At 49.0% G+C, this 14,865-nt stretch overlaps 1 long non-coding RNA gene across 1 annotated transcript; it reads left to right on the top strand.

Annotated features, from left to right (window-relative positions):
* Positions 1-75: 75 nt before the first annotated feature.
* Positions 76-10,979, top strand: LOC120606310 (uncharacterized). Its single transcript, XR_005653863.1, has 2 exons — positions 76-9,747; positions 9,834-10,979. It is a non-coding gene; the product is annotated as an uncharacterized LOC120606310 (long non-coding RNA).
* Positions 10,980-14,865: the final 3,886 nt, after the last annotated feature.

Here is a 14,865-nt window from a genome sequence, read left to right on the forward strand (position 1 = left end):
AAAAATAAGGGATTGTAAGCTGACAAGGTCCTTGCAATCTGTGAGGTCAACCAAGGGTTGCCTCACCTAAAAAAATAAAAATAATAAATGAATAAATTGTTTTCTACATATCTTCTGATCTCTCACACCCTTCCTCTTTCTAAAAAGGAAAAGAATTTTTTCTTAAATTTCAAAAGGAAGGTGAGCAAGTAGAGTTTGGAGTATGTGAACCATTTTTGTTGTCACAGCATTTCTTTCTACATGGATATTGTGACTGGACCGTGATTCCTGACTGAAAGAGGGGTGGATTCCTGGCCTCTGCGTTGGAATCTTCTGTGTCTAGGACTGAAAGTCCTGGCAGTTTGTTTGCTGCTCTTCTTTTCTCACCCAAAGCAGTGTTTCCCATTATTTATTGTACTTTTTCTATCTTCTCTCTCTGGCCTGGTCCTTGTCTTGGTTATGTTTTTAAATTAAGCAGCCATTCTTTGACAGGTCAGGACTAATATCAGGGTCAGGAAGGGCAAGTGTGAGATTTTAGGCAGTGTGATTTTTAGGGAGTCCAGAGTACCATTCACCCATATCTTTCTTAATTGGTGCTTGAATTTCCATTCCCCCAGAGAGAACTCAGTGACTCATTCATACTGAGATATACAATAACCCATCAGAAATTCTTTCCTGAGCATCTTTTGATATTGAGGAGACAGGAGTTGAGGGCATCCAGGACCTGAAGGAGAAGGGGCTCAGGTGAGAGGCTGTGCAGGCCCCAGAGGTGGTTACTCTGAATGCTGCTCTGTGGCCTTTGGGTTGGATAGAATTCAGTTATGGGAGAAACCAAGGAGAATGTGATCCCTGGCCCAGACTTAGACAAGTAATGACTGAAAATGGAGCAGGCCTGGGTGGGGCCAAGGGAAGGGAAAGAAGCTGGGGAACCCTTTCATGTACCTACAAACCCCTGCTCCTAGGGGAGGCCAGGCCAGAGGTGGGGTGTGGGGGACCTTTGGCATTGATGGCAAAGTGAGGAGAACTCCCACCAGGAGTTTGGTCCAGAGAACCTTGGGGGGCTGAGTCATGGGCTTAGGTTGCTCAAGGTTTACAGTGACCCTAAGGAAGGTTTCTGGAAGGAAACTGAAAGCCAGGAAGCCTGTGGAGCCTGTCAGGATCAGATTTGGAAAGGAGATGAGCTAAGGCCTAATTGTCAGGAGTCCCATAGAAATTTCTTAATAGTAAACAGAAGTAGACAGCTACAGAAGAAGAATTCTGTGAAATACCTCTTTATTTTCTTACTGTTGTATGATCTTCAGGAAGGGACTGAGACTTGGGTTTTTACTTTGGAAATGAGACTTCTGAGCCAATCAGACACAGATGGAAAATGATTTGTATTACTATTATTTACTGTACCTGGGTGAATTAGCCCTTAATGCTGCAAATATTTCATTTGCTAATTAACTTTTAAGGTAGCAGAAAAGATGTTTTGTTTGAAGAGTTTGGGGGGAGACTCGTATTGATTTGCATCATCAGTCTGACCCCAAGTACTATGGCATAATCAGTCTCATTATTTAGCGTCATTCATTTTTAACCCAAACTGCTAGGTATATCAAAGTAAGGTTAGAAGAATGGGTTCCTAATATAGTTCAGCCTCCTTTAAGGGCCTAATGAAGGAGGCCCAGATGAATTAACAGAAGTTGCTGGGTGCCCTGTCCCAAAGTGCAATTGATTCTTTACCTGTAACTTCTCTATCCTTCTTGGGTAATGTGGCCTTAAATGGAAAGTGCTAGAGGTAGGTGGAGGGAGTTAGGTCTTACCCTTCATAAAAATAGTTCCTCAGCAGAGTAAGTGTACCCAGTGCTTTCTCCCAGCCTCTGCAGACTCTAGCACACTCACTTTCAGAGACCACTCCCCACAGCTTGTCAAGCCTATTACAGTAGACCATGTTCCACACTGAACATAGAGTATTTAAGTACACAAGGGTCGTGGTTGGCAACTTGGCATGATGTTATGTTCTGTAGACATTTAAACATCAATTTTGAAGTTTGTTTGTACTGTTTGTGGAGCCAGTACATTTTGTTTCCATCTCAGTCATTTCTGTAGGTTCCTGAAGCTGCTGCCCTGGATGCTTCCCTATGAGGCCAAATGAACCCAGGGCCTGGGGGCTTGGGAAGGAGGGGTGGGGCCTGTGAGGCTGCCTCACTGTGAAGCTGGCAGATGCCCAGGCACTGGGACAGCTCCTGGACCTTCCTCTTCCTGGCTTTCCACTGGGAGTGATTCTCACCTCTCCTGGGGCCAGACAGCTGGTGGGCAGTCTGGCGGGCAGTGAGAGGAGGAGTTCCTAGAACCAGAGTAGAGGTATGCTGCTCTCAGAGTAGAGGCCCAGCTTTTTCTATTGATGAGACATTCTTTTTCACCACCTGTTATCTTCAGCCCCCAGTCTCTCCTCTTAGCTTTAAGCTCTGTTCTGAATGTAAAGCCCTTAAAGGAGAAATGGAACTGGCCCCGGTCATCTTTAGGGCACCTGCTGTGGGTCATGCATCATAAATGAGCTAGTGGGTTGTTTGCCTTTGGGTCAGATGAGCCTCCTGGTTCAATCAGCTCTCTCTGGGAAGGGGTTGGGCAAGGTGACCTGATTCATCCAGGGTTGGCCCTTCAGCCTGAGAAGAGCTGCATGAGGTCCTGTGACATAATGCTGACTTGTGAAGGAATCTTCTAGACCACCATCTATCTGTCTCATTTCCTCCCTCCAATAAATATGTCCCAAAGTTATGACCCTGTTGACTACTGTCACAGTGTAGCCCTGGCCTGACAAATGCAATTGACAGAGGCCACCTAGGCTCACAATGCTCAGTGGAAAGGGACCCAAAAAACTGGCAATTCTAAGTCTTTTAATCTCATCTGCACTGCCCTATCACAAACTGAATTCTTGGAGGGGCTCTGATGGCTGTCAACACAGTCAGTGAGCAGTGACTAATTATGACACGACTGCATTAGTCACATTGGAGGTGACAACGGAGCAGCATGTTTCTGGTTCGTGTCTGGGAGATCCTGACATAGTTTTCAATTATGTGGAACTAATAGTGTATGGCTTCCATGCAGTCATGTCGCGTGGGAGAGAAGAGAGAAGTCTGAAATGATAGTGTGTTTCACTGTGGGCAGCACCAGTTTTGTCCCAGTTTACCCACCACTCACCCCTTTGCAAAAATCATGAAGGGTGATACCAGGGTGAATGGCATAAGGGGTACCAGAGGGCCTCTTTCAGAAGGCCTTTTGGTTTCCACTACTGTTCCCAGGAGAATTACCGAGAATTCCAAGAGGGAGCTGGGAGACATAAGAGCCTCAGTCCTTTCAATGGGCACATGCTGAAAACCCCAGCATTGATTAACTCCAGCCTTTCCAGTCATGGAACACACTCACATCTGGCCTTCATCAGGGCGCAGCAGGGGCCCTTCTGGGAGAACCATAAAGACCAGGAGAAAAACAGGAATGTTTTCTTCCACACATAATCTCATCTAAACTAGGGAATGCTACTAAAATAGCTTTCCCTTTTGTTTCCCCTAGGGCATTAACAACAGTTTTATGAACTAACCAGATTAGCATAGTGCTTTTTATTTTCCTCAGCTAGAGCTGAAGATTCCTTTCTTCCTCACAGTGGCTTGTGAGATTCCCTAAGGGTCATCTCTCCAAAGACAAGAGAATGTTCTTGCAAGTGTGCAAATGTCAGATTGTGGTGGGCAATAGAAGAGACAGAACTACGTGTACTTTTTTGTAATCATGAGTAAAATGAGTAAAATCCCGTGGAGCTCTAGCTCCCCTGTGGGGCTGATGGCCCGATGCCCAGGCACACTGGCGACTTGTCCTCGCCTCCTCTCAGCACTCCTGTAGCAAACCTGCAAATACAGGGCTGAGGCCCAGGCTCTGGGGGGAAAGAGCCCAGAGGTATCTTATCTGCAGCATCTCTTCCATCTGTACCATCACTGGGTTCCCACTTGCGTCCCTGTCTGCCTTCTAAAGTACATGAGTAGAGTTTCATTTTCTAAATGGCGCGTGGTGTTGCATACACGCCGTTGGTTATACCCCAGCCTAGCCACCCTTTTCTACTCATTGGGTGACCTTGAACATGTCTCTCTCACTCTACCAATTATGGAGCGCTGAGCATGTGCCAGGTCCTGTGTAATGACACTTTGCATGAGTTAGCTGTTAAATCTTCACAGCAGCCCCTATCGTTTACATGTTATAGGCGAGGAAACTGAGGCACAGAGAAATGACTTAATTTGCCCTGGGCCACCAAGCTAGGAAGAAAGTGGCAGAACGGGGTCAACCCTGGGTCTGCCTGATTCCTGACCCCACACCCTTTACTCCAGGCTCTTTCCTTCCTGATTCAATAAGGGGTTTTGATCTGTGGTGTTAAATTAACATTATGCCCCTGAGAGGACAGAAGGCCACCCTTCCCCCAACTCCTACTCCAACTGGAACAGTATCATTTTTATCTGTTTTGAAATTTGGGGGTTCGTTTAAGAATTTGCTTAAAAGAGAGTTCTTTTTGTTAAAAAAAAAAGTTTGAAATCCATAGGATTTGAATGTCTTAAACCTCTTCCTTGACCTTCCATGACTTATTTTCTCCTGCTCAAAAAATCATGTTGCATCACAAAGAAAAAGTTTTCTGTACTCCACAGCTCCCATCTGTTGGTGTCCTTGACCCCAAGTGATACCAAGGAGTGGGAAGACAGCTAACTGTGGGCCTCTTAGGCAACTTCCTCACTTAGTAACCAAGGTCAGGAGATCTCTCTGTGCTTCAGTTTCCTCATCTGTCTCTAGCCCACTTTGCATGGTCCAGGGAGGATGAAAGGAAAACAGAAATGGGCCAGGCAAATTGAGCTCTGAAAGCCTTGGAAAATACAACCCATACCAAGGCTTCCCAGACATCCTGTTTTCCACCTCCCTGCCTGCTTTCTCTTCTCCCCATCCCTCCGCCAGTCCTCTCCGGACACTCTCCACCCACCTCCATCCTCAGCCTAGGCTCTGCTCTTCCCACCTTCTCTCCCCCGCCCCTCCCCCACCCCCTACCATTGGCCCAACTCAAAGGCCTGTTTATGGCTGAGCTAGCAAAGGAGAAAAGTTAACCACTTTTCCTTTAGCCCTGTCACCCACAGAAGGCACATATCCACACATGGCATTGGTAAACACAGTTCCCCATCCTTTTTCCTTGGCTGCTGCCTGGGCTGGTTCCAAGGGTGCCCTCACCCCAGCACCACCTGCAATCCCAGCCTGCAACTCTCACACCTCACCTGTCACACTCAGTTGTCTGTGTTCTTGACCTCCCAGGCTGCTCTATCCCCATCATTCTCCCATTCCTTCTTCCAACAGCCCTATTGGCTTTCCCCCTTGAAAATTAGGAAGGAAGGTTGTGGTAGTTGCAGAAGGGGCTTGGAGGCAGAACTCAGACTCAGCCCCACTTCAAGTTGAGTGCCCTTCAGCAAGGTAGTTAATTGCTTTGAGCCTCAGTTTACTCATCTAAAAATGGGCATAAGAGCAATCGCCTCATAGGGTATGACGAGAAATAAATGAGGGGGTGCAGGTAAAGTATTGAGTAAGGGATGCCTAGTGCCAGCTTAGTGTTCGCTCATGAGTGGAATTATAAATCTGCCAAACAGAGAGGAACATTTGTTTCACTCCCATCTGTTTCCTCCTTTCTACCTAATCCCAGTCCACAGAAGCTGCATGCATGTGGTTGAGAGTCTTCTCCTTCAGTAGAAACCTTTCCTTCCCTGTTCCTTGAAGGCAAGGCTGTAGGTGAAGAGGAAATGAAAGCGCCTTTTCAACCCAGTTCACCCAGAGGAGCTTAGAAGGGTTAGGACATGGTCAGGGGACTGTGCAGAGCTGCCCAAGGCCTCCTGATTCTTGGCGAGCTCCCACGTCCAGGCCTGGGGAAGCAAAGCCACAGCTTCTGGCAAATGCCCCCTTTCAGGCTCAGTCTGAGCAGCTCCTTAGAACAAGAGGGAACGCATCAGAAGCTTGTTAAATGATTTTTAGTGATTTCAGAAATTGCCTCGGCCGATTGTTTGGATTTTTCTGCAGCCTTTGATTAAAGAGAAAGAAAAAGGCCCCTGGTGATAGAAGAGAATGCGGCTTTTTCCAAGGAGGACCAGCTGCTGTAGGCAACTTCTGAAGAAAACAAAGGCCTGAGTTGGTCCTGCCATCCGGGTGGGTGACTGGGTTATATCTGAGTGATGGGGATCCATCCATCAGGCCTTCTTCTCGCTCCTCTTCTTCCTCCTGCTCTCCTTCAAAGAGCCGTGACCTAGGAGTGCCTGATTCACACAACCCACTGCTCCAGGCCTCAGCTTTAGGCCTGGGCCGTGGAGGTCCACAAGGACACTCCTGCACCCCAGCACAGCCTCACTCACCGATTTGCCAGTGTCCTCACCTTGCACCCAGTTATCGCCACTCATCCGGACACTTTGAGTTTTCCTCCTTAACCTAAAAAAAGACAACAAACAACCATTGTCTTCGCAGTCAGCCTACCAGACTTAACCTCTGCAAACTGTTTTTGTTTGTTGTTTTTCCTTCGCTGCACTGGGACAGGCATACCAGGTTCAGATCAGCAGGATTTCTTCTTTCAGAAGTAGCTAGAAGGAAGAAAAAGGTCAGATCTCATGGTGCCCAGAGGGTGCAGTAGTTAGGGTTGAGTTTTGCTGAGAGAGGAAGTGTGCTCTCTGCATGGTTAGGGCTCACAGATGGTAAGGCACCAGATATGTCTGGGCCTGATGCCGGTCCTTGGGGAAGGAGTCAGCTGTTGACATTTGGTGCCTGGGTTTTATCTGAGTGGTGGGGATCCATCTATCAGGCCTTCTTTTTGTTCCTCTTCCTCCTCCTGCTCCTGCTCAAAGAGCCGTGACCTGGGAGTGCCTGATTCACACAGCCCACTGCTCCAGGCCTCCTCCAGCCTCTGTGGACCACTTCCCCCACTTCAGCCAAGGTTCTGGTTGCCTTCATAGCTTGGGAAATGATGTTTTGTCCTAGGGAGCAGCTGTTGATCCAGATAATCAACAGAGCTAGAGAGCATGAGAATCACATTCTAATTCCAGCCTTGCCTTTGTTTCTTCATGAAATCCTTGGGGTGGCTTTATCTCTTCTCCACCTACTAAAGAGTCTAATCCCTGTCCACTGTTGCTCTGGGGCCATCATGGGAGCCAAGGGTAAGTCACTGTGCAACAGTTCTTTGGGGCTAGAGTGGAGAGTTGGAGAGCTGGTAGGCCTGTGTGCTCTGAGGCTGGAGCCTGGGCCTTGTGTTCAGGCAGAAGAGCTAGACCAGAGTCTAAAATATCTACATGTGTTATTCTTCCTGATAACAAGTCTTATCTCCTGATAGCGTTATGTATTATACAAATGTTTTAATATTAAATTATAAATTATAAATTCTCCTGAGGTAGCCGATACCTGTAGACAGTTACTGAAATGCCACATCATGCCCATGGCCTCATTTCACTTTACATTTAGTGCACACATCTTGCTCCACTTTTATTGCCCTCTGCAATGTTCTTTTTTACTACATGGTGTATCACTTAAGGTTATCTCCAGTTTTTTGCTACATCGTAAACTATGTGGTAGTGAATATCCTGACACAGACACTTCTAATATGGGATCTGCTTCTGCATTTTGCATGCTGATGAATGCTGAGAACGCACCTGCTTTATCAGAGCAGGTTACTGCCTCTCAGCCCGAACATTGCTCTCAAGGGAGCCCAGGATGGAAAGAAGCCTGCCCAGGTCACACTGTTTTTAATGACCAGCCAGCCTGGAGTCCTGGACTCAGGACCTGGCTGAACCCCTCCTTTTGCTTGGGCTCCACATCTGAAAAAGTCTTTGCGCAATGCTAGGCACAGAGGCAATGGTCAGCGTTAACTGTGAGATCCTGGCAGCCAGCCACTAGGTCATTCAATGGACAGGCTTTACCACCGCAGAGGCCAGAAGAACCCTGGAGGATCAGTGGCCCTTAATGTCTCTGATAAGTACAAGGTAGCAACAAAGACCTGATCCTTCAGGCTCCACTGCTTCCTAAGCCACAGAGAGAAGGGTACAGCAGGCTCAGCCTGAAAAGTGTGTCTGTCACAAGGAATTGGTTCCTAAGAAGTGTCAGTAGAGTCATTGATTCTCTAGCCCTTCCCCTGGAGAATCTCATTAATCAGCCCAGGTGGATGGGAAATTTAGGAATAAAAGCCACCAGTAAACAGGAAGTGGGACAACCCAGGCAGGCGCCTCTACCCTCTGCTCCTGCCCTTCCCTCAGCATGATGTGGCCTCTGCAAGTGGCTTCTGGCCTTTTTTTCAGGGATCTTATTTCCCTGCCCAGAGGATGGGGTACAGTCTTTTAGGCTCAAGGCTCATTTTTGTAGCCTTCATGGGCACTTGGTGAGCCACCTAGCCCTTGGTGGAGTCCATAGTCTTGACGAGGTCGCTTCAAGCTCCCACACCTTCGGGCAGCAGACTATGAGACTCTGGACAATTTACTCCACCTCTCAAGCTTCAGCCTGCTCTCCAGCTAAACATTGCCTGTTTTTATTTTTGATTTTGATTTTGATCAAAATAATACATGTACATAGTTTTTGAAGTTGAACAATACTACAAGGCCAATAACCCAAAACTGCAGGCTCTGCCTCCCACCCCAAGATTCCCCTCCTTGACCCATGACTGTCAGTTTTTTTGGCCGTTTCTTCTTCCATTTCCTTTTATATTTCTAAATAATTTGATTATATTGCTATTTCTTGATCTTCCTCCTTTCAAATATTCACCTCTTAGTATGGAAAAATCAGTTCTGATAGCTACCTATTCACACACTTCTCTCCCTATCCTTCCAATGTCATGATTTGGGTAAATTGATATTTAGTGTTTACATGTTTAAAACTATGTAAACATTGTTCTCTGCTAAACCAAATAGTATCCTATTTCTGCTACAATCTGTTGTTTTTCCTCAATCTATTATTATCTCATATTTTTTTCTTTTTTTACTTTTTTTGGTACTTTATGCTCTCCCCTACGAAATCACAAAACTCTGATCAAACACCACATATCTCTTCTCAGCATGACTAACCCCAGCAGGTATGGTGAATTCTGTGTTTTCCCTGGATGTGCTGCTCCAGGAGGCCCTCACCCTCCTGTTCCACTCTCACCGTTCCATCCATTGGCCCCCTCGCTTTCCCAGAGCAAAAATACTGAGGCTCAGAGAGGTTAAGGAACTCTTCCTAATGTTGCAAAGGTAGTAAGATCAGGGTGGAGGTGTGGGGCCTAGCCCAGGAGATGAAGTTATAGTCAAGGACCAGCCCTCAGACCGAGCATGCAGCAGCCTTGTGGGCAGCAGCCATGTAAACAAGACCAATAGATGGGTTTAACACCTGCAGCAGATTGTACATGGTACAGAAACATCTGGCCCTGACTGCAGAAGGCAGAGAGGCAGGTCCATCCTGAGTGACCCTTCCTGGTGAGTCCCCCTATGCCCATTTCCATCCCTGTCCTGGGCAGATATGAGAGTAGGCTGGGCTTCAGTCTGCCCACACTTCTCTCTGACCACCGCACGGCTACTTCCCCTTAAACATGCTAAAACAGCCCCCAACTGCCAAGCTGATGAGTGCCTCCCAGGGCCACCAGCACCCCCTCGTCACAGACAGGGCCACTCTTTACTACTGCTCCAGGTCTCCTTCACCTGAGACTGAGCTCTGCCCCCAATCCCAGTAAGCTCTGCGTTGGAGACAACTCTTCTCCTTTGCTGGCCAGAGTTTGCTAAGGTCGGTTCTGGGGAAAGTGTGGAGGTTAATATTGTTCTGGGGGTCCTGGGGCCCGAAGTCCTGGTAACCCAGTTGTTCACACACAGGCAACTCCCTAAGGGAAGTACACACCCCTGAAGGATCAGAGAGAGCCTCCTGAGTCCAGAGCTTTTGTTGGAAACCCCTGTGCCTCATGACGAAGAGGCCTGTGCATTGTGTGAACCCTCAGAAGACCACCGTCCAGCTCACCTCAGAGGCTGCACACTGGAGTGTCGGCCTGCATGTGTTCCTGCAAGTGGGAGGCCAGACCCCAAAGAAGCTCTGCCATTGGCCAGGACCAGCGCAGAGGCACAAAGAGTGGGGCAGGGCATATCTCCCTTGCCTCAGCCATCAAGAACCAAGGAGTGGGTAACAGGCACTTGGGAAATGAAGATGCATAGATCTCTTCAAGTGGCCACATGCTTTCTAAAGAGACAACTCACTAGGATTTAATCTGCAGCTCAGATTCAATCTGCTAAGTAGGGAAGAAGAAAGTATGGTTGTCATGGCAACACCAAATTGTTGCTCTCTAAGGTAGGGAAGGGAGGGGAGCAGAGCCAAGGCTTATGTCCCTGGTGGGTATGTTCTGGGGCATGGGGGGCAGACTAGACACACCTGCATTCTTCCCACCACCCTACCTCAGGCCCTGAGCCATGGTGGTATAGTGCAAAGAGGGCTGGCTGGCTCAGGGCTCTCACTTGGGGGCCTGGGCCCAGTTGCTCAGGCATGGATGTTCCAGAGCCAGCTCCTTGCTGAGGGCCAGTTCTCCCTTTTCCTCCAGGTCCAGCGCCACCCCAGAGCAGCTCAGACTTGGAGCCTGCTGCTCTTCCTGCTCCCTATTTCTAGGACTTCCTGGCAGTGCTTATGCCCACAAGCCTGGTCATGGACATGGGCCTAGCCTGGCACATTTTCTGAGTTCAGTCTGAAAGATCAAGGGACCCAGAGTCAACCAAAGCCGTATAGAGGAGGGTATGGGGCTAATCCTTCCACCTATAAGCACACATGCTGCCAGCCTGGCTTCCCTACCAAGAATGAAATGGAGCCAGCCCAGTGGGTTGCCCCCCATGGTCTATGCCAACCTGGGCCCAGGCCTGGGTGGAACTGGGTGGTAGAGGACAGGGCTGCTCAAGTGGAAGAGTTAAGCACAAGGAACCTCTGCTGCCTTTAGACCTACCTTATCGCTGGTCTGCCTTTGACCATGCAGTGCTTCTAGGATGAGATTCTGGCTCCTCCTAGGCCCTACTGACCTACAGATGACTGCAGGTCCATCTCTGTGGTCCCAAGGCCGGGCCATAGGAGGGGCTCCACAGATACCTAATGCATGAACAAATGAGTGAATGAGTAAATGAATAAATAGGTAACATGGAGAGTGAGGACTGGGAGCAGAGGAAATGAGAGAGGCAAGGTTGAGGGGAGGAGCTGGTGGGAAGGCCTCAAATGCCAGGCTGGGGGGGTGGTGTTGGTAGGCTTCCCATTCCCCAGCTTCTGCCTTGTCCCTGGGGCAGCTCCTATATTCCAGAGACACCATTCAAGTCCCTGGCAAATGTGGCCTTGTCACTTGATCCCCTGTCAGAGAGGTAGGGACCCCAGAGCCCATACTCCAGAGCCCAGCTCACCTGGCCCCTGATGAGGGCTGCCTCCCCAGGACACTTCAGACCTGACTGCTTTTGCTACACGGTCTGTGGGTTCTCCCAGTGGTCCAATTAGTGCTAATTGGGAGCAGGAAGTGTGTGCATGTGTGTGGGTGGGCCTGGAGCCTGATGTCTTTGTTAGGACCTAGACACTTCCTAGAATAGGCCCTTCCCCAGAGTCCCCTGGGGCCTGGGTGGGATTGCACAGGTCTCCCTTCCACCCGCCCCCCACCACACACACCGAGCATAGGATGCACTAAGACCTTCTCTTCAGAGGGCTTGTACTGTCACTGGCCACTTCCTACCTGGGGAGCCAGCTGCCCCCAGGGCCAGACAGGAGGTAGGGAGTACGGGGCTGAGTCCTCAGGCTTGGCACAGAGCCATGGCTCTTCACAGTTTCAGACCCTAGGAATGAAGGAGAGAAGGGCTCAGGGCCTAGCAAAAGACACACATAGGGGTCAGGGGGGCTCCTGAGCCCCTCGCTGACCCTCAGTCTTAGCCTCACCCACAGCTCAGTAAAGGCAAGGAAAGATTTGTTTTATCTGAGTTGGTACATACTTGCGCCTCTCCTGAGGGTCAGGGGGTGTGAACGTCCTCCCTAGAGAGCCAGGACTTCCCCTCGGTTTCCCCTTCTCTCCCATACCCCCTACCTCCTGTCACTTGGGGCAGAGATGGGGGTGTCCAGAGGCAAAGCACCTTTTGTATCAAGCCCTAGACCAAGTTCTCAACTCCTGTGATGCTCCACTCTGCCCATGGGCACTGGTCACAGCCTCATGACCAAGGCTGCAAAGGGGGAAGCATGGGTACAGCACGTAGGGGAAGGCCCCATCACAGCCTGGGCAGAAGCACATCCCCACTCCACTGCTTTGGCTTGAAAGTTTCTCCCTAGTTTCCCCCTGTAGTGCTGGCGTTGACCATCGTTCATGAGTACCCTCATCCTGGGCACAGTCAGGCCTCCCTCTTGGACTCAGACCCTGTCACCCTAAGACCACCCAGAGACTCAGGTTGGGGGCCTCACGTCTGGAAGCAGGGCCCTCAGAGCTCAAAAGTGCTCAGAGATTAAAATTCCTGGGTACTATTCCTGGGACCAGCCTCAGTTTCAGCCCCTGTGAAATGGGCTTGTTCCCGTTGAGCAGGCACTGAAGATGGTAGAGGGGCAGTGAGCTCCTGTGAGGTGCAGGAGCCAAGAAGAGAAGCCCAGCCGCGGGTGGCCACTAGAGGGCAGAACCCGCCCATGTGTTTCCTCCAGGGAGATGGTGAGCCGGTGAGCTGGGGAGCAGGGCGAACTGTGTGAGGTGATGTCTCATTGTGATTTTGATCTGCATTTCCCTGATGATTTGTGATGTTGAGCATCTTTTTATGTACTTGTTGGTCATTTGTAGGTCTCCTTTGGAAAAATGTCTATTCAAGTCTTCTGCCCATTTTTCAATTGGACTGTTTGCTTTTAACTATTGAGTTACATGAGTTCTAATATTTTGGATATTAACCCCTTATCAGATATACGGTTTGCAAATAAATATTTTCCCCCAGTCCATAGATTGCCATTTTATTTTGTTGATTCATCTTTCATTATTTAATGATCATTTTTATTTTCTCTTCTATAAAGAGTCTGTTTATACCATCTGTCCATTTTCCTACTGTTATCTTTTTTTATGTTGATTTGCAGCATTTTCTGTATTCTGGATTTTAATCCTTTGTTATATTTGTGGCAAATATTTTTCTAGTCTTTCACTTGTATTTTAACTTTGTTTATGGTGTCACTTGTCACATATATACTTTCTTTCTAAAATGCATGACTAACCTTCTCATTTCCTCACTAAAATTTTTTGCTGTATCTACAGATCACAATCCAGGCCAGTAGCCTGTCAGGGGAGTGCAAAGACTGAAGGCATGGGCTTCACCTCTCATTTACTGTGTGGCCTCTCAGAACCTCAGTGTTCATAACTGTAAACGGGGCTGAGAGTCCCCACCTCGTGCCATTGCTGTGGAAATGTCACAGCGGGAGTGAACCCTTGGTCCTATCAATTTCATTATTGTCACCATTCCTGGCATCACGCCCATTTATGATCATACCCACCAAACGCTTTCCAGTCTCATCTCCTGTACACCAGCCAAAGGAACTACTCACTATTCCCCCTCACACACACTTGCCCATATTTCCCACTTCCATCTTTGCACACTCAATTCTTTCCTCCTACGTGGCCCTCCCTTCCTTCCTCTCTGTTGCCCTCCCCTCCCCAAGCCTTTCAAAATTCTTCAGTCTACCCCCACTAAATCTCCATCTTTCCCACTGTCTGAGACCTGGTCCCCTTCACCCCATTCCACTCTGGGATCCCTCCTTTTTCTTTTCCTCTTCTGAGGCTCACCCCTCAATCTTGCTTCTGAACGACTGTGAGTTGGGACCCAGCTGGTCTTCCCATTGGCAGTATTCTCCTCAGGAGGGAAAGCTGCGTCTTGCTCATCTTTAATACCCACCACCCCCCCAGCACATCCTGAGAATGTCACTGGGGCCTGAGATTCATATCTGCTCTCCTGTCTGAATTTAGGAACCAAGAAGGTACTTCTCACACTCAGGTCACATGGGTGGTAGAGACAGAGCTGGGAAGATTATCCAAGTGCCTAACGTCTGCCTGAACCATAGAATGTGCCCAGACTACAGAGGTGGGAGGCCCCTGATCCCATCTCAAAGGTCTTTGTGTAGATGGAGGCAGGAGCTGTCTAATGAGACCTCTTCTGAAACAGAGGCCACCAGCTCCTGACCCCAGCTCCTTCCCCAAGATCAGGAGACTCTGGAGATTGAGGTCAGCTGCCTGCCGGGCCCTCTCCTCTAGGCTAGACTTGGACTATACCCCAACCCCAGGTTTCTCCCTAGCATCTGACAGAAGGGCTGGCTAAAGGTGTGACTGTCCTGGTCCCTGCTTGGGCTAAATCTAATTAGCGAGGAACTGCCTTAAAGCAACCCTCTTGGAAAAGGTTGACTTCCTGGACCTCTGACTCTGAATGAGTAAATCCCAGTATCTCTCTGACTTTACTTTCTGCCTCCAAAAAATGGGGAAGGGGGACCTGGGACAGAAGGTTATGGGGTGATGGGCAGATGAGTGCTTTGGGTAGCTGGAAGGTTGGTCCCAGGTCCTTGGGGCTCAGTGTGGATGGATTCCAGCATCTGCCAGGCTGGGTGCTGGGAGAGGCTGAAGTGTCAAGTTTGGAGGCTATCCTGGACTTGTCTCAGATGTTTCTCCTGGCCCTTCCTGAGCTCACTGTCCCTTTTCCCTGCTTTCCCACAAAGAGCACTGGGAGTTTTCTGGCCAGGAGGCACCAAGAGTTCCAGGGAAATAGAGGGCAAGCCCAGTTGATGATGGAAATGAGCTTTTAAAAAAGTCCCCTTTGGGGAGCCCTGGACTCCCTTCCCTTTAACCAAAGAAGGTCCCACCTAGGAGAGGGTGGGTAAGGAGGAAGTGTAGGGGCAGGT

This window comes from Pteropus medius, unplaced genomic scaffold (assembly GCF_902729225.1).
Source record: "Pteropus medius unplaced genomic scaffold, Ma_sr-lr_union100, whole genome shotgun sequence".
NCBI classification, from domain to species: Eukaryota; Metazoa; Chordata; class Mammalia; order Chiroptera; family Pteropodidae; genus Pteropus; species Pteropus medius.